General features: G+C 40.4%; 1 pseudogene; it reads right to left on the bottom strand.

Annotated features, from left to right (window-relative positions):
* Positions 1-17,792, bottom strand: part of LOC142441163 (cytochrome b-c1 complex subunit 6, mitochondrial pseudogene) — a 39,056-nt pseudogene extending 21,264 nt beyond the window's left edge.
* Between the last annotated feature and the right edge of the window lie 1,127 nt (positions 17,793-18,919).

Genomic DNA, 18,919 nt, shown 5'->3' with positions numbered 1-18,919 from the left:
TACCTGGTCCCTTTGGCACCTCGTGATCACACAGGCTGGTGTGCTTCTTCCATGTGGGCTTTATTGCTTCTAAGCTAGATGGCCGCTTGTTCACCTTCAAGCCTTTAAGAAACAAGACAAATTTAACAAAAGTCAAACATACTGTATGGAAAGGAAAGCAATAAGGCAGGAAAATATTTGTTTCTAATTTTTTTCCTCTCCACAGTGAATTTATTACAAATAACAAAATTTGCTCTTGAGTAATGTTCAATTCCAACACAGGAGTTTTAACAAATGTTGCTTCTATATAATAACCATACTAGTAATAGTACACATATTGATTTGGAAATAAGTACACTCTAAGAAGATGTGCACAAAGTGTTCCTCTGACACCCATGGTCTTTCTTGTCTGTGAAACAGAAGATATTCAATAACCAAACTCTACATGATAAATTGAGGATTATAAGAAATGTATATTTTTATTCCCTGCTGATCTACCTCTGTCTTGATGATCACCATTGTTGATTCAAACCCTTCAGTGCCTATGACAAAGAGTTCACTGGTGTCTGAGATGTCACTATTTCAAACCTAGGTACAATTACATGTTCTGATGATTTGTATGAGTTGATTTATGATCATTAAATTAAGAGCTAATTTGAATTGCAATTGCTTAGCAGCAGCAATTTACTGCCTCATGATACATGCTTAAATGTGGATATGGGCTCATCAAAAAACACGGAAACATTTTAATTATGTAAACTAAAATGAAATATGTGAAACTTAAATAGCAGCATTCAACATGGGAATAAAATATACCTAATGAGCTCTGATCTGAGAGACATATCCCTCAGGACTTGGAGAAAATTAACTCACCAAGCCAGCCCTGTAATGAGATCCCAAGAGACTTCCTTACAATTTAGAAAATAACTGAGTGCTTTGAAAATCTAACTAATTTTTCTATATTTTAGCAATAAACATCGAGCTCATTATCTAGGACTAAAAAGACTCTCCTCCCTTATTCAAAGAAGTTGCGTAAATAAAAGTAATCAGTACATAAAGCCCCAGTGCTTTTCATCTTCTACTCTCACTCTCTAGAATATAGTATGATTCCATAGTATATTAAGGCAATTATTTAGAAAATTAACAAGCAAGTTTTCTCTTTTTTACTTATAGAAGAAAATAAAGGTAAAATAATACGTGACCAAAATTCTAGGATGTTATTTTTATTGATTTAGGTTCATTAATTTCTCACTTATATAATGAATTACCAAAATAAGTAAATAATCATGCATTTTTCACATCTACTATCTTTCAAAATTTATTATTAATTGGGAGTTAATACATTTATCATATTATTCCATAGTTCAATCACATCAAGCTGAATTGTACAATTGCTTCCACGATCCATTTTCAAACATTCTTTTTCTTCCTGGACTCCTTGACATTGTCGCCCTTTTATCCCATCACCACCCTGGTAGCCCCCCACCCTGAATGCTTATTCTATGTGCTGTCCATATAGGTTCATTAACCCTGGTTTTCATATATTGAAAAACATATAACATAATTTCACGAGGGTGCCTCCCAATGACATAACATCTCTGAGATGCACCTGAAGATGAACAAATGAAACAAAAATTAGAAAATGTTGAAAACCAGATCAGACCCAGCATACATCAGAGGGGGAATGAACTGACAAAGATTTTACTTTTCAAGTCAGATTTATGTCTTTGAACTTCTATGCTCATCTCCAATGCACTCTGTTTAGTAACCACTTTCCTCACATCCCTCAATTGTGGATATAGGGAGTTCACTAGAGGTTAATTACCTATCTAGTTCCCACAAATGAATCTTGAGTTCCCACTGTCATCCATAAACTGATGAAGTACTGCAAACATTCACTAGTCTATGAGGAGTAATTTTGAAGACAGCTGCCTGGCCAACCAACTGGAAGAGATCAGTATTTGTACCCAATCCAAAGAAAGGTGACCGAAGGTGGCTCCAATCAAATGTGGAAGTTATTGCACAATATCATTAATATCACAAGCAAGTAAAATTTTACTGAAGATAACTCAAAATGATTGCAGCAGTACATCAAAAGGAAACTGCCAGAAATCCCAGTACGATCCAGACGAGGGCGTGGCAAGAAAGATACCTTTGCTGACATCACATGAACCTTGACTAAAACCAGAGCATACCAGAAAGATGTTTCCTTGTGTTTCACTGACTGTGCAAAGGCATTTGATTGTATGGATCATAACAAACTAAGGAGAAGAATGGGAATTCCAGAACACTTCATTGTGCTCATGAAGAACCTGAACACAGATTAAGAGGCAGTCGTTCATACAGACCAAGAGAATGCTGCCTGTTATAAAATCAGGCAAGGTGTGGGTCAGGGTTGTACCTTTCAACACACTTCTTCAAGGTGTGTGCTGAACAAATAATCCAAGAAGTAGCGCTACATAAGAACAAGTACAGTGGTGGGGTTGGAGAGAAGCGCATTAGCTACCTGGTGTTCACAGATGGCACAACTTTGCTTGCTGAAAGTGAGAAGGACTTGAAAGAGTGGTGAAATCAAAGACTACAACATTCATTATGGATTTCAACTCAATTGAAAAAAAAAATCCTCACTACTGGACCAATAGACAGAATCAAGAGAACAAAATTAAATTTTCAAGGATTTCATTTGGCTTGTATCTAAAAATCCATGCTCGTTGAAGCAGCCCTCAAGAAATCAAATGACATATTGCATAAAACTCCTCTGAAAGAGAAGAACAAAGTAGGACTCGCACTTGGTCATTTTAGAACATACTAAACAGTGTATTCGGAGCTGAGACATGGTAGCACACTACCACGTGAATTGTGTTTTGGGCTATCATGTTGGGCTACCAACATGCCCTACAAGGTCAGCAGTTTGAATCCACCAGCTACTTCATGAGCGAAAAATGAGGTTTCCTTCCCCAGAAAAGATTTAAAGCCCCCGAAATCTTATATAGGGATAATATAAGTCAGAATCAACTCAATCACAGTAAGTCTGGGTTTGGATGTGTTTTATTCTTTTTAGTTTATTAATCAGCACAACCTGGTATTGATATAACAATGTAGACCAATGGACTAGAAGTGAGAATCCAGAAATAAATCCAAACTTTTACAGCCAACTGACTTTTCAATGAAGAAAGAAAAGCTCCTTCAATAAATGATTCAGGGAAAATTGGATTTCCACATTCAGAAAATAAAACAGAAATCATGTCTCACACTGTAGTAGGGCAGTGCTTGGCACCTTATCAAAACTGGTAGGGAGTTACTCACAATGGGGCCAAACTAAAAGTCTAAAGTTGTAATGGAGTGTATGTGGGGACACTAGACTGCTCCATCCCTGACTACAGAAAGAGCAATGCGGGCTTGCAGAGATGAATGCTGAGGACTAAATAGGTATAGGTGTTGTTAGGTAAGAGGGTCCTGGAAAATGGAACCCTGAAAGAAAAAAGGATTGGACTGATGGATTTTAACAGGGTCTGCTTGCTATTTAGCAGAGAGGTACTCATCTACTATGGGTCAGCATAACAGGTAGAACTATTTTTGGAACCATTTTTATGCTCTTTCTTTTGGTCTCTCTCTTTATAAGATAGGCAGGAAAAACAATCCCAAGGAGACAAGAATGAACCGATGGTGGTGGTGGTGGAGGGTATGGGAAGGAAGGAGCCGGGGGAAAGGGAGCAGTGAGCCAACAAGGACAGGGACAAGGGAATAGCAAGGGTTCCAAAATTGATGGTGAGGAGGGCGCAGCCTTCCTGGTCATGTTTGATCCAAGAGAAATTACTGAGAGATGAATGATGGCTGAACATGATAGTGGGGCAGGAGGAAAGAAAAAAAAAAAAGAAAGAGCAAGAAAAAAGTAAAATTTATATATTTATATATTATATATAGGTATATCTGGATTCCTCAGGGACTTTGTGGATTTGCTCCCATTACTGGTCTGTTGCACTCACCTCTTAGTTTACCCCCACTGGGCGGGTCAGACCAGCTCCTCTCCCTGAACTGTATCTTCAGTACTACCCTCTATAGTGCTGTCATCTAAGGAGGGGCCCTCTTGTCTTGACCTGAGGTCGGCCCTGCAGTCATCTCTACGAACTAGCTGCTCAGAGCAGGAAAGTCGCCCTCAAGGACTGGCATGGAGGAATGAGGTCTACTCTCTCTCTCCCTTTCCTATGAAGATATAAACAATACCCTGGTCCCCACTACCCTTTTTTTTCTTCCCACACCCCTCTGTGGGACATAAAGGCATATGAGAAGGAGGGGAAATATGTCTTTCAGTACAGGTCCTATCTACATATTTTGGGGTTGTTTTTTTTTTGTTTGTTTGATCTGGCTCTTGCCAGAGTATCTGGTCCTCAGCCTGGGAACTATGTGATACGTTCATTTTCCCCTCTGCCCATTCTGCTGTTTGAACTTACTTCAGTGGAATCATGTTTTACTTATTCTTTTGTGCTTGGGTAAGTTCCCTCAGCATCATAACCTCCAACTTTTTCCACAAGACGAGGTGCTTCAACCTTTCATCACCATTTTTTAAGGATGTGTAGTACTCCACTGTGTGTATATACCAGAGGTTTCTTTTAATCCATTTATCTATTGATGGGAATTTAGGCTGTTTCCAATTCTTTGCAATGTGAACTGCACCCAAATGAACATTGGAGCACAGTTGTCTGGTAGGGGTTTCTGTTTTCTTTCTTCTGAGTATATACCCAGTAAAGGAATGTCTAGGTCATAAGATAACTCAATTTCCACGTGTTTTACTCATCACCATATCACTGTCCACAGTGTCTGTAAATATCTACAAGACCATCCACAGTAAAGTAGAGCTCCTATCTCACCACACCCCTCCAACATTTGTTGATTTCTGATTTTCTGAATTGGGCTATCTTGGTGGGTGTTAGATGGTATCTCATAGTTGTTTTAGTTTGCATTGTCCAGATGGCTAAGGATCAGGAATATTTTCCCATGTGTTTATTGGCCATTCAGGTTTTCTTCCTTTTGAATTTTCTGTTCAGGTCATTTGCCCACCTCCTCAGTGGGCAATTTGTTTTTTACTTATTGTAAGCTTGCAGGATTCTGTAGATTTTGGTAATAAGCCCTTTGTCTGTTATTTCGTTGCTAAATATCTTTTCCCAGTCTGCGGGCTCTCTTGATGAAGTTTTTTGATGCACACAAGTGTTTTATCTTTAGTATGTCCACTTGTCTATTTTATCTTCCTCTGGGTATGTATCCTTCCTTATTTTTAATGCAAATTACTTCTTGCACTATCTTGTCTAATGGACTTGGTTAGACGCTATCAATCCTGACATACTGCATTCTGTATCATAGCATGTGTCTGCGTGAGTCTGAAGAGGGTCTTATGGACTAGTATCAGACTTAAGGACTTAAGTTGAAATGGGCTGGGGTGTTTTCTTGATATATAATTACTTCTGGATATAAAACTCTTTCTTATACATATATGAGGGGGTACCCCCCAAAAGTGGAAATTATATTCAAAGCTATATATTTAATTTTTTTTTTTTACAAAACCACCTTATCACTTTCAAAGTACTCTCCATTCCACTTAGTACATTTGTCAAATCTGTGATTCCATTCTTGGAAACATTTTTTGAACTCATTTGTTTGAGTGGCTGATAGCACCTCCCTCGTTTTGTTCTGCTACATTGTCAAATCACTGTCTTTTCATGTCCCTCGTCATTCAGAGAAACAAAAAGAAGTCTCATGGAATGAGGTCAGGTGAGTAAGGTGTGTGGGGCAAGAAAGGAATGCTGTTTTTTGTCAAAAACTGGTGCGCTGAGATGGCTGCATGAGCAGGTGCACTGTCGTGGTGGCAAAACCAGTCCCTGTCCACCACAAATCAGGCCGGTTTCTTAGCACACTGTAATGCAATCTTTTCAGAACCTCTAAATGGAAAGCTTGATTAACAGTCTGATCTGGTAGAATAAACTCCAAGTGCACTGTGTGTCCACAGTTTAATCTATTCAGGAAGTTGACAGACATCTAGAAAGAGGTTTGTCATCCATTGACATTTCACCTTTTTTGAAATGAGAAAACCACTTGGACACTTGAGTTTTTCCCATAGCTCTATCTTTGCAAGCTATGTTCAACATCACAACAATTTCTGTGTAATTTTTCCAAAGCAGGAAACAACATTTTACAACAAGTTGTTCTCTTAAATCAGTCAGCACAAAAAATCAGGTTCGAGTCAAACTGCTTTTAGGAAAAAATTCACTGTCACCAGAGAAATGCCACTTCCCAGATGATGCCACTGGGTGCACCAACTCAGAGGGATTTGCTCGATGGCCTAGAAGGGAAAATGCAGTATTACAAAAGCTCCACCCAGGGGAGTTTTTCCGGAGTTTTGGGGGTACCTCCTCATGTGAGTGTCTCTGGGTTTGTGTTTCTAGTCAATCCAGCTATGGGATTTAATTGTGTATCCCCATGCTGTATCATTGGTGGGGTACACCCATCGCCCCCTTTTAAAATTAAATACAGCTCGTTCTTACTATGGCTTGGAGTATTCCTCCTCTCTGAACTCCAGGACTCCTCCACCTCATCTCTCTTACCTTGACTCCTCCCCCCCAGGTTTGGTGGTGGTATATGAAAATAGAATAAATGAAAGCACACACAATCGGTCAGTTTGGGGCTAGTGGTAAAAGGGATACATGTTGTAAACAAAGATTCTAAGTAACACTTGGCTGTAATCACTCCTTGCCATGTCTGGCACTGAAAATCAAGAGGGAAAAAAATAACTACTGAATAAAAGTGACGAAGAATTGGGTTGAAAGGAATGACCAAAAAATCATGATCAAAAGGGCATTTCAAGATTTATTCTGAAGTACAATACTGTCAATGATTTGATAATAATGTCTGTATGCCTACAAGGAAGATCAGTTCATATGTGGGTGGTGTGTTTACAGAATTAATTGACAGAAATTAATTCTCTCACAGTTTAGGAGATGTGAAGAGGTGAAATCTTGATTCAGGTTGCCAACTCTAGGGAAGATATTCTCTCTGTCGCCTCTAGGGGAGGGCTTTATGTCCTTTGAACATCTGTGGCTTTGGCATCCTTGGCAAATTTTATTTATCAGGCCTGAGTTTAGAGACCATCTCACGAATAGATTGACACATTAAGCACTAATGACCAAAGGCCAGGCGAGTTGTGGAATGACATCAAGAAACATCATAAATGAAAAAGCGACAGGTCATTAAAAAGACAGGAAAGAAGTTAAAAACCAAGATGATGTCAAGATACTCTGAAACTTGCTGGAAAACAGAATAGCTAGAGTACATGGAAGAAATTCTGAAGTAAAAGAACTGAACAGATTTCAAAGGACGGCTAAGAAGGCAAAGTAAAATATTAATATAAAATCTAGAGTTAGGAAGCCGAAGGGGAAGAACACACTCAGCATCTCCCAACTTGAAAGAATTGAAGAGGAAATTGTAAGCCTCAAATTTCAATGTTGAATAATTTTATGAGCAAAATATGAACGTAGGAAGCATCCAAAGAAGATGAAGGAATGCACAGCCACATTTCCAAAAAGAATTGGGTAACAGCATTCAACCATTTGAGGAGGCAGCATATGTTTCAGAACCAATGGAATTGAAAGAAGATAGCCAAGCTGTACTGAAGGCATTGGTGGAAAACTAGGATCCAGAAATTGATGCAACTCCAATTTAGATGTTTCAACAAACATGCAAAGCTGTCATCACAGTTCATCCACACCAAACTGTAACTTGTTCTGTCCTTATCAGAGAGAAATAATTTAGTTTTAAAACGCAAATATTCTAGGGTGAAGGGAGATGTTGAATGGTGAAAGATATGACAAAATAATAATTTACAAATTATCTAGAGTTCATGAGGGAGAGGGATGTGGGGAGGGAGGGAAAAATGAGGAACTGATTCCAGAGGCTTAAGTGGAGAGCAAATGTTTTGAGAATGATGAGGGCAATGAATGTACAAATGTGCTTTACACAATTGATATATGTATGGATTGTGATAAGAGTTGTATGAGCCCCTAATAAAATGATCCAAAAAACCACACAAATATACTACAAGATTTGGTTTACTCCAGTTGCCAAGTACACCATTCTAAGAATAAATTATTCATTTTAATTTATTAGTTTTGTGTCTCTGTTTATTCATATTTATTTAGGAGGTATGGTTGCAGGGGAAAATGTTCTTTTCTCTGCTTGGTCTTCTCTCTGTCTTTTTTTTTTCTACAGCTAGCTTGTCATAGGTATTCAATACAAACAAAACAAAAAGAGGTAGCTGATTCATAAGAAGAATATTTTAAGAAATTTCTAATATTAGAGGAACTGTTGCATGGCAAAGCATGCTAAAACTGAGGCAAAAATATTCCTGGAGTTCTTTGCAGATGTTATGGTTTTGGTCATATTTTCAGATGTATGTTCTGATCATCGCTAATAATATTATACAACTTACTAAATATAATACGTTAGTGATCTCAATTTCAAATGAATGTTACCAACATAGTGTATATCTTTTGGTATTTTCTCTTTTCTTTTAACAATATTTTTGATAATAACAAAAGGTTTAAATGGGGGCCATAGCAATGAAACTATTATCAATAAACTGAACACATATGTTTAATTAAATATGATATTGTTGTCAAGTGCCCCTGAGTCAGTTCTGACTCATAGTGACCCTATGTAAAACAGAAGGAAACACTGCTCCATCTTGCGCCATCCTCACGATTGTCCGTATGGTCTTATTGCTGCAACCAAGGTTACATCTACTTGAGGGTCAATTTTTCCTCATGTGTAGCAAGCATGATATCCTTTTCCAAGCATGGTCTTTCCTGATAATATGTCTGAAGTACAAAAGGCATAATCTGATCATCCTAACTTCCAAGAAACATTCTGGATGAACTTGTTCCAAGACATTTGTTTGTTCTTTGGAAGTCCAAGTTACTTTGAATATTCTTCACTAGCACCACAAATCAAACATATTGAATCCTCTTCAAACTTCCTTATTCAATATATCATGGTTTGAGTCAGGCACAAAGTGACACCTTTCTCTTCGATACTTCCAAGAAATCTTGTGCGGCAGATTTACTCAATGAAATATGTCTTTTGATCTCGTGAGAATTGCATTCATGAGCATTGATTGTGGATTCAAGCAAGATGAAATTCCTGACAACCTCAATATTTTCTCCATTTACCATGATGTTTCCTATTGATCCAGTTGTGAGAATTTTAGTTTTCTTTACTATGAGTTGTAATCCATACTGAAGGCTGCAATTCTTGATCTTCATCGGCAAGTGCCTCAAGTCCTCCTCACTTTCAGCAAGCAAAGTTGTGTCATCTGCGTATTTCAGGTTGTTAATAAATCTGCCTCCATCTCCATATCGCATTCTTCTTCATATAGTCCAGCTTCTCTGATTATTTGCTCGGGCTATATATAATGAAAACATAGTAACATATTAAAATTTAAATAAATATTTAAAGATACATGGTATATTTCATATATTATTATAAAGAATCCACTGCCTGTAAAAATCTGAATTCTAAATGTATGCAGTCAAGAGAAAAAGTATATATTACATCTGAATACTGGAAGACACCACTCCACATAATGGAGAAATGTGACTCTATCTAAAATTTTATCACTCAAATATAATTTGAGAAACACAGAAATTAAATTTAGTCATTTGATTTAGAATGGGGAATGAGTTGGGTTTTTTGGATTTTTTTTTTTGCATAATTGGATAGAAAGAGTTACTGAGATCAATTCCAGGAACTAATTACAGGGATTCACAATCATTTAATATCTTACAGGTGGGATCATAAAACATCACTAGTAGATGTTTACCCTGCGATAGGCAAATATCTCAATAGTGTATGAAGATTTATCTCGGTACCAAGGTTTCATTTCCCCAAAACAACCCATTCATCAAAACTTTTTAAGTAATCTGGGAGACATCAGAAAAGACTAACTCCAAGATCTCTTCTACTACATCTTTGTAAAGAAATATTCCTCTGGCCCACTTTATACAAAAGGAAACTCTGTCAACATACTCTCTCCTCCTTCCTTCTAAAGATTGAAAGGGTCCAGCAATAACACTACAGTTCTCAGCCACAGCCAGCATCTCTAAGCCCTTCTCCATCCCCACCAAACCTAGCCGGGCACCACACCTCCAGAGGTCTCACAGAAGTCTTCCCTCCTCTCTTCACCATTCTGCTGGTGCCACAGCCAAGTGCAGGCTCCTATTAGACATAATCATTTATTTCTGTCCCCAAAGTTTATTAACCCAGGATTCCTTTGTTGGCTCTCTGACTCCTTCGCCTTCTCTTGTGGCCGCTGTCCATCCCTCTGTCTCTTCCTCTCTTACTTTTGGCTAGTCTCTCTTTACTGTCTTCCAATCTCCCCTTACCCTGCCTCCTTTACTCTCATTCCATTCTAAACACTGTAATTAAACATGGTCATTAAAACCATAAACACTAAAATCCATCCTAAACGCTCTAATGAAACATGTTCATTAAAACCCATCCTCTGGTTCCGCTTTCCTTTCATTCCTGTTCTAACAGACCGGTGCCAAAACCTGGAAGAGGTATTTATGACTAGAACTGTCACGGAGTTAACCTCTCTTAAGCCGCTTCGCTGGCCACCTCTTCCAGGACATACCCGCTTCCTGTACATCTGCAGTTAGAGACTTTACAGTTCGAAAGGATTTGGTGCGTGTAACACCCAAGCTTCCCACTCCACGGTCTTCTGCAGTCGGACAGTCTTCCCAACCCCAGGGGCTCCTCTTGGGAGCTCCGATTTTCACTCCATCAGCTTTAGATCATGGGACGTACTCAGAATGCAACCTAGAACCGCGGAGTATCCCATCGACCATAGAAAATCCGGCCAGACTACAAATTAAACCACTGCAAAAGGTGAAGGGGTGGGGTGGGCCAATCAGAAAGGGACGCCTTACTGTTTTGCTACCCTCATGGAATACGGGGTTAACGAATTTCAAAGGGGTGCTCTTTGAAGTCAGTTATCCTGTTGGGAATTTAAATACTCACTTATACCCTCTATCGTGGATTGTATTATGTTTAAACCCCAACAAAATGTGCCCGTGCAATGTGTCCAGTCTCATCCTCGCCTCTGTCGAGATTACCCTACTCAATACCTGCAAGCCCAGGACAAAATTCCCCTCCTAGAGAATGAAAATGCCCGTAGTTCTTCAGACCAGCTACGCCTCCAGCAGCCCCGGCGCCCGTTAGCTCCTCCCAAATTCCTCCGGCATCGTTTACACCCCCTCCTCCTAACCAATCCATTCAGGTGTTGCCACAACTCCTCCCACTTTTACTTCATCACCAATTTTCCTCCCACCGCGGCCATCTTTCGAAATATTCAATCCCTTGTCTATACCATCAGTGGCTCCTCCTCCATACACGTCACGGATTCCCCTCCAATCAGCGCTGTCTTCCAAGTAACTTGGCACCTCTTACCTTTCCAAGTCTCCGGCCCCTGCCAGGTCACTCACTTTCTGCTGCTCCAGCCTCTTCCATTAACCCTTTAATTCCGCTTTCAGACCCTGCCCCCGTTTATCCTTTCCGTGAAAAATACAACTTTCCTGTAGTCCCTAAATGCATCTTCCTCCACTCCCCACTATCATGATGCGAATTCTACCTTACAAGTCTGGCTAGACCAGAGGATGTACACTGGTACAGATAGAAACTGGAAACACAGGGAATCCAGGGCGGATGATCCCTTCAGGACCAGGTGTGTGAGTGGCTATACTGGGAGGGTAGAAGGAAAGTGGGTTTGAAAGAGAGAACTGATTGCAAGGATCTACATGTGACTTCCCCCCTGGGTGACAGACAACAGAAAAGTGGGTGAAGGGAGACGTCGGACAGGGCAAGATATGACAAAATAATAATTTATAAATTATCAAGGGCTCATGAGGGAGAGGGGGGGAAATGAGGACCTGAAGCCAGGGGCTTAAGTGGAGAGCAAATGTTTTGAGAATGATGAGTGCAAAGAATGTACCGATGTGTTTTATACAATTGATGAATGTATGGATTGTGATAAGAGTTGTATGAGCCCCTAATAAAACGATTTAAAAAAAAAAGAAATGACTAGGGCAGAAGATTTGGTTGAGTGTCTGGGCAGTTTTTCTTCTGACCCAGACACTTACATTTAAAAATTCAAATACCTCACTCAGGTTTATGGTCTTTCCTGGCATGATATCTGTATAATTTCAATAACTACTTTTACACCTGAAGACAAGGAGGGAGTCTGGATTGCTGCTCAACAGAGAGGTGATGAAGTTCATGTCCAAAGCAGAGATAAACCAGGGGGATTTGATGCATTGCCCCTGCAGGGCCCTAATTGGAATGATCAAATTGGTCATAAGGCCTGAACTCTGCTAGATGACGTGTCTCAAAGGAACCTCCCACTCTTCACCATTCTGCTGGTGCCACTGCCAAGTGTGGGCTCTTTTCAGACGTGATCATTGATTTCTGTCCCAAAAGTTTGTTCGCTCTCTCTGACTCTCTTCACCTTCTCTTGACGCCAGTCATCTGCCCCTCTGTCTCTTCCTCTCTTTGGGTCTCCCTTGCTTACTTTGGGCTATGATCTCTTTACTCTTCCAATCTCCTCTCGCCCTGCCCCCTTCACTCTCATTCCATTCTGAACATCCCAATGGCAGGTGCTTAACTCTAATAAAATCTGTTCATTAAAACCTATGCTCTGGGTCCACTTTTCCCTTATTCCATTCCTAACGCCTTGATATTCAGATTTACCCAGAGAGGAACCGGCTCCTTAGTTTGATAGTGCCTAATAATTAACATACCCAGTTTGGGGGAGTTTGCCAGAGAAATATGACTCTCAGATATTCAGATCAGAGGAAAGGGGAGGGGAAAGTCCCTATCAATCAAGAACTGAGTTAAATTTAATCATGCAGCTTTAGAAAAGTAAAAAAAAAACCTTTATGAATTTCTCCTTTACATTCTGAAATCATCGTGTGTCAGTATTTTGCTGGGGGACATTTAAAGACATGCTCAGGCTTTTCATGCTGAAACTAGCCATGGCAACACATTCAAGCGGACATCACACTACCCACTTAATGCTGATATTCAGGCCTCCTTCTGTACCTTTAAAGAGTATTCTTGTTGCCTGGAACAAGAACCCAGGATTGCCCATCACTGCTTCAACCAAAAACAGAGACCAATGAAAGAAATGCAATGGAAAAAAGGAGATCGTTGGGTTTGCTACTTTCCAAATTGCTTTTAAAATCGAGTGACTATCAAGCAAACTATACATCCCAAAGTATGTGACAAAAGCAGGTTTTGCAATGATCACAGGAAACAATTACCTGTACATACATTTCTCCAGGGGTTACCCAACGACTGTCCTCCAAAGGACCATACTCTACTGCTTAGCTAAATGGGGGATACTCCATGCCTGGCTACCTATCGTTTGTTTGTTTGTTTGTTTGTTTGTTTTTGTGACTTTTTAAATTTAATCATTTTATTGGGGGATCGTACAACTCTTATCACAATCCATACATAAATCCATTGTGTCAGTCACATTTCTACATTTGTTGCCATTATTGTTCTCAAAACAGTTGCTTTCTACTTGAGCCCTTGGTATCAGCTCCTCTTTTTTTCCCTCCGTCCTCCACCCTCCCACCTTCATAACCCCTTGATAAATTATATGTATTTTCATATCTTGCACCGTCTGATGGCTCCCTACAACCACGTTTCTTTTGTTCTGTCTGCGAGGGATGAGGGATGCCATACATTGAACATTGCGATCGGTTGAGCGACAGGTTTCAGCACAGCCGCAGTAGCAAACTACAATAGAGTCTGGCAATGAAAGAGTTAATGACTAGCGCCACTGCTTTAATTGCAGGGAGCTGCTTTTATTGCAGGGAACCGGGCAGTGCAGAACAGAGGTCTGCTGGTAGGAAGGGAGGTAGGCACTCATAGAGAGCAGACAGCTTTCCAGGGAGCTGCACAGGAGTGGGGCTTTTATTTCTCCGAGGCGTCTATTAATCTTTTAGGTATGATAAATCCCGCACATATTTCTGGTTGGTGCTGATAAGGCCAATTGGCCAGGCACTAACATTGGTGGGCAGGAAGATGGGCACAGAAAACTTTTGTAACCTGGGAAGAATGCTGCTGGCATCAGCGCTGCGCCAGACCTCAGTGGTGCTGTCATGTTGTATATTTTATTGTCAATTAGCGACACGTATAAAATTTATTTTGCAGAGCTATAAAGATTTGCATTATTAGTATGTCTTATTGCCACTTGCAGAATAGCTATCTAAAATATCCATGTCCTTAGGTAAACTTATATAGATAGAATTAATTAAAATTTTTATAAATTGTTTTGTGATCTATTTATGTTCTTGTTTACCACATACATCACATACTTCTATTTCATATTTCAAAGGCTAGAAAGCTTTCTGTAGATGGATTGACCTATTTGTTAAATACGGACACATACTTTTTTTATTTCTAAGTTCAGAAAGTCTCTATTTCGACCTTCACATTACAAATGACGCACACACAGGTGTTTCAAGATATTGTCAAAAGCATCAAAACTGTAAAAAGCACATTCTTATTTATAGGCACATGCATAGTAATGGCTGTATTGTTGTTAGGTGCCATCAAGACTGTTCTGGCTCATAGCAATTCCAGATAAAAGAGCAAAAAATGCTGCCTGAGCCTTCCTCACCCTCACAATTATTTTAGCAGTTGTTTGAACCAACTGACTCAGCATCTGTGTAAATCCACCTCACTCAGGATCTCCCTCTTTTTTTACTGCCAGTTGATTGTTAGGTCAGGAGTTGGAAACCATCAGCCATTCTTTGGGGGAAAGATGAGCCTTTCTACTCCTATCGAGTTATAGTCTCAGAAACCAAAAGAGCATTCCTACTTTGCCCTATAGGGTCACTGTGAGTCAGAATTGACTCGGTGACAGTGGGTTTGGTATTTGTCCTTCTACTAAGACCGCTTACTCCTGGTTGTATATGCAAAGAACATGGGGAGAAAATCTCACCATCCTCCCTTCTAAGGGGCATTCTGGTTGTGTTAGGTTTCTGGAATGATTTACCTCCATTCTTGCTTCCCAACGCTGAAAGAATTGATGTGGCAGAAGCACTTTTGTAAGTCCAAATAACTTTTAAGAAGGAATGGGAAAGGAAGTGTATTAGTCTGGGTACTTTAAAGAAACAAATCCACAGAAACTCATGTACAAGAGAGAGTTTTATATAAAGATTAAGTGCACATCAAGAAAATATCCAAATCCAGTGCTGCCAAGCCCACAAGTCCAACATTAACTCATATGTCCGAAACCAATCCACAAAGTCCTCCTCCATCTCACAAAACACACTCTATGATGCCAACTGCAGGAGGAAAGACAAGCCAGTAAATGTGTAAGTATATCAGCGCTGGCAGGGGTCTCAACACGGGTGCTCCAGCACCCAGGGCTGCATCAGGGTATGTCCATGTAGCTTCTCCTCAGGGATGTCTTGCAGGAAGTGAACCTTGCCAGCTGAAGCAGGGAACTGGCTAAGGCAGTTGCACCCTGGTTCGACCATCACAAAGCAAGAGACCGGAGAACTAGAAAGGCGAGGCTCACCAAGCCATTTATCTCTCCACCCTTCAATTAACTCCACATGTGTTTATGGGCCAGGTTGGCACAATAAACTAACTCAGGAAGTTTCCGGTATTACAGTCCCAGAAAGTACACACATCACTGGAACGTGTACAAAGTCGCGTAGCGAGGCGTGGGAAAGTTCAAGACTGAAAATGGCCATTCCAGCCACTTCAGGGCGCGCGTCAAAACACTGAAAATGAGGACCAGAACAGGAACAGGAATCTGGAGCACAGAGCCCAGAGGGAAAGGGCACTGCCAGTGAGAGGGGCAACCTGAGAGTGGGAGAGAGAGTTAGAGATCGGAACCCCTGGCCCCAAAAAGGAGGGGCTTGCCCTCAATCTGGTATTTATCTCCTTCTATCCCCACTAGATGGAAAGGCATGGTTGAGGATATTGGGTGATCTTATTGGCTCAGTTTAGGCACACCTGTGTGACATCATGTCACTGGTGCCTAAAGTGGATGTGTCCAGGTTGACTTTCACCTGGGCCTAGGTGGCCCAGGTGTGCGCATGCTCTGTTCTAGATTTTCCCATAGGTGTCTCACGAGTGTGCCTGAGTCTTTTCCATCCACTTTATTGTGGCAGGAGCATCTGGTTTTCCTTTAGGGTAGGCATGCTGTAGAGACAACCCGCTTTATCCCTAATCTAGCTATCTTTCTATTGTACTTCTTTCAAAACAGATGTATTTTTCTGGCAGTCCATGCATGATGGACATTCGATATTCTTTGCCAGCACCGTAGTTATAGGGCGCCAATGCCTCAGTATTACTTATGCATTGTCCAGCTTTCACTTGCATATGAGAACATCAAACACGTCATAGCTGGATCCTGGTGTTCCTAAGTACTCACAACAATGTCTTTGTTTTCTAACACTTTAAAAGGCACTTTGTAGATGTGTCCAATGTAATGCATAGTCTGAGTTCTTAATGGCTTCTTCTATGAATATTGCTTCTAAATTCAAGTAAGAGGAAATCCTTGAAAACTTCAGCATTTCCTCCACCTAACAGGAACTTGCTTCTTGGTCCCATTGTGATGAATTCTGTTTTCTAAATTGAGGGGTAATCTATATTGAAGGCTACATTTCTTCATCTTCATCAGCAAGTGCTTCAAGTCCTCTTCGTTTTCAGCAAGCAAAGTTGACATAGGCATATCACAGGTTGTTAATGAGACTTCCTACAATCCTAATACCCCGCCGTTCTTCCTATAGTACCGCTTCTCAGGTTATGTGCTTAGCATACCTATAGAATACGAATGATAAAAGGATACAACCCTGACGCACATATTTCCTGATTTTAAACCATTCTGTAATCCCCTTGTTAGAACAATTGTCTCTTGGTCAATGTACAGGTTCCCGTGAGTAAAACTAAGTGTTGTGAAATTTTCATTCTTCTCAATGCCATTCATAATTTACTGTGATCCACGTAGTCAAATTTCTGGCATACTCAATAAATCACCGTTAAACCTCTTTCCAGTGTTTTCTGCTCCCTGCCAAGATCTAATGGAGCAGTGCTGGGTGAGTTTGAACCACATCCATTAATAAACGAAACAAAACTCACTGCCATCTAATGGGTTCTGTTTCATAGCAACACCATAGAGGTACGTGACGCAAACTTTTTTTATTTCACTGAACTTTATTAAGATAGAGTTAGTACTAATTTTAGATATTGCTTGCCCATGCCAAAATCCATGCAGTTCACACAAATTAGAAACTGGTGGCATGTTTAAAACCTTAAGAAAATATCTAAGGGGAAAAATATGAGGAGTTGATACCAAATGTTTTGAGAAAGATGATGGCAACAAATGTACAAATGTGCTTGACACATGAATGGATATATGGATTGTGATGAGTTGTATGAGCCCCCAATAAAATAATTTTTAAAAGAAAATAGCTGATGCCCAGATGATGAAGGCTGAGGTCAACAAGTCTGCACAGCTGTTTAAAGTCATTGAGGAGTTTGTGGGACACACAGTGGTCCCTTGCATGCAAGAAGTCAAATAGCAGCCCTGTGCAATCCTCCTGTCTGTGACCGAGGGAATACTCGCTCATCACAGGGTTCCAGCTCTCTCACTGTTGTCAGGGGATCCACTGGTTCTTCCTCCTCCGCTTCCTCCTCTTCAGGATCTCCAGACCTGCCAGCATCTTTTGCTCATCCTCCAGCCCCATGTCTGGCTCCAGTTCTGAATTCAAGATTAGCAAATGCAGTGGAAATAAGTTGGCTTCCGGATCAATAAGGACTTGTAAGGGTCACTCAGCGGATATCAAGTTGTAAATCTTTACATGTGCAGAAGACCTCGTATTTCTCCTGTGGAGCAACTGAGGGGTTTGAACTCTTGACCTCCTGGTTAGCAGCCCAATGTGTAACCCAATGTGCCACCAAAGCTCATTTTAGTTTAATAGTTGAGTGTAGATCATTTGTATCACCCAGAAAACTGCTTAAAAATGGCTTTACCTGATCTGATCCCACCACACCGAGGCAGGGCATTGAGAAGGTGCAACAGAACAGCAGGGGAACAGAGTGACAATGTCCCCGGGGAATGCCAAAGGTGGACTTTGGGGCCAGGGCTTGGTGCCTCAACAGACTGAACTGTAAAACACTCCTAAAGGCCAACAGTCTTTGAATTAACCACAAGCATTTCTTTCTTGTTGTGTTTTTTGTTTTTTATCATTGGTTTGCTGTTGTTGCTGCTTTGTTGTATATTGCTGCTTGGTTTTGCTGTCTTGTTTTGTGCATTTTATTATCTCTGAAGGTCTGTCTTAATAAGATAGGCTGGATGAACAATCTGGAGGAGAAAACAACAGGACCAACAGTTCCGGTGGGGACATGGGAGAGAGGGAGGTGGGGGAAAAGGTAATGGTGGTAACAAACCCAGGGACAAGGGAACAAGTGATCCAAATCGATGGTGAGGAGGGTGTAGGAGGCCTGGTAGGGTGTGATCAAAGGTAATGTAACCAAGAGGAATTATTGAAACCCAAATGAAGACTGATCATGATAGTGGGACAAGAGAAAAGTCAAAAGAAATAGAGGAAAAAGCTAGGGGACAAAGGGCATTTATAGAGGTCTAAATTAAGGCATGTACATATGTAAATATATCTATATATGAGGATGGGGAGATAGATCTATGTACCTATATTTATAGGTTTAGTATTAAGGACATTGGGCCTCGACTCAAGTACTCCCTCAATGCAAGAATACTTCCTTCTATTAAATTGGCATTCAATGATGCTCACCTTTGCGACGCAATCAATAAAGACAAAGCGGGTGCATAAGCAAATGTGGTGAAGAAAGCTGA

Source organism: Tenrec ecaudatus, chromosome 1, assembly GCF_050624435.1.
Source record: "Tenrec ecaudatus isolate mTenEca1 chromosome 1, mTenEca1.hap1, whole genome shotgun sequence".
NCBI lineage: Eukaryota > Metazoa > Chordata > Mammalia > Afrosoricida > Tenrecidae > Tenrec > Tenrec ecaudatus.
The sequence above is the reverse complement of the archived record's forward strand: the minus strand, read 5'-3'. Positions and strand labels throughout refer to the sequence as shown.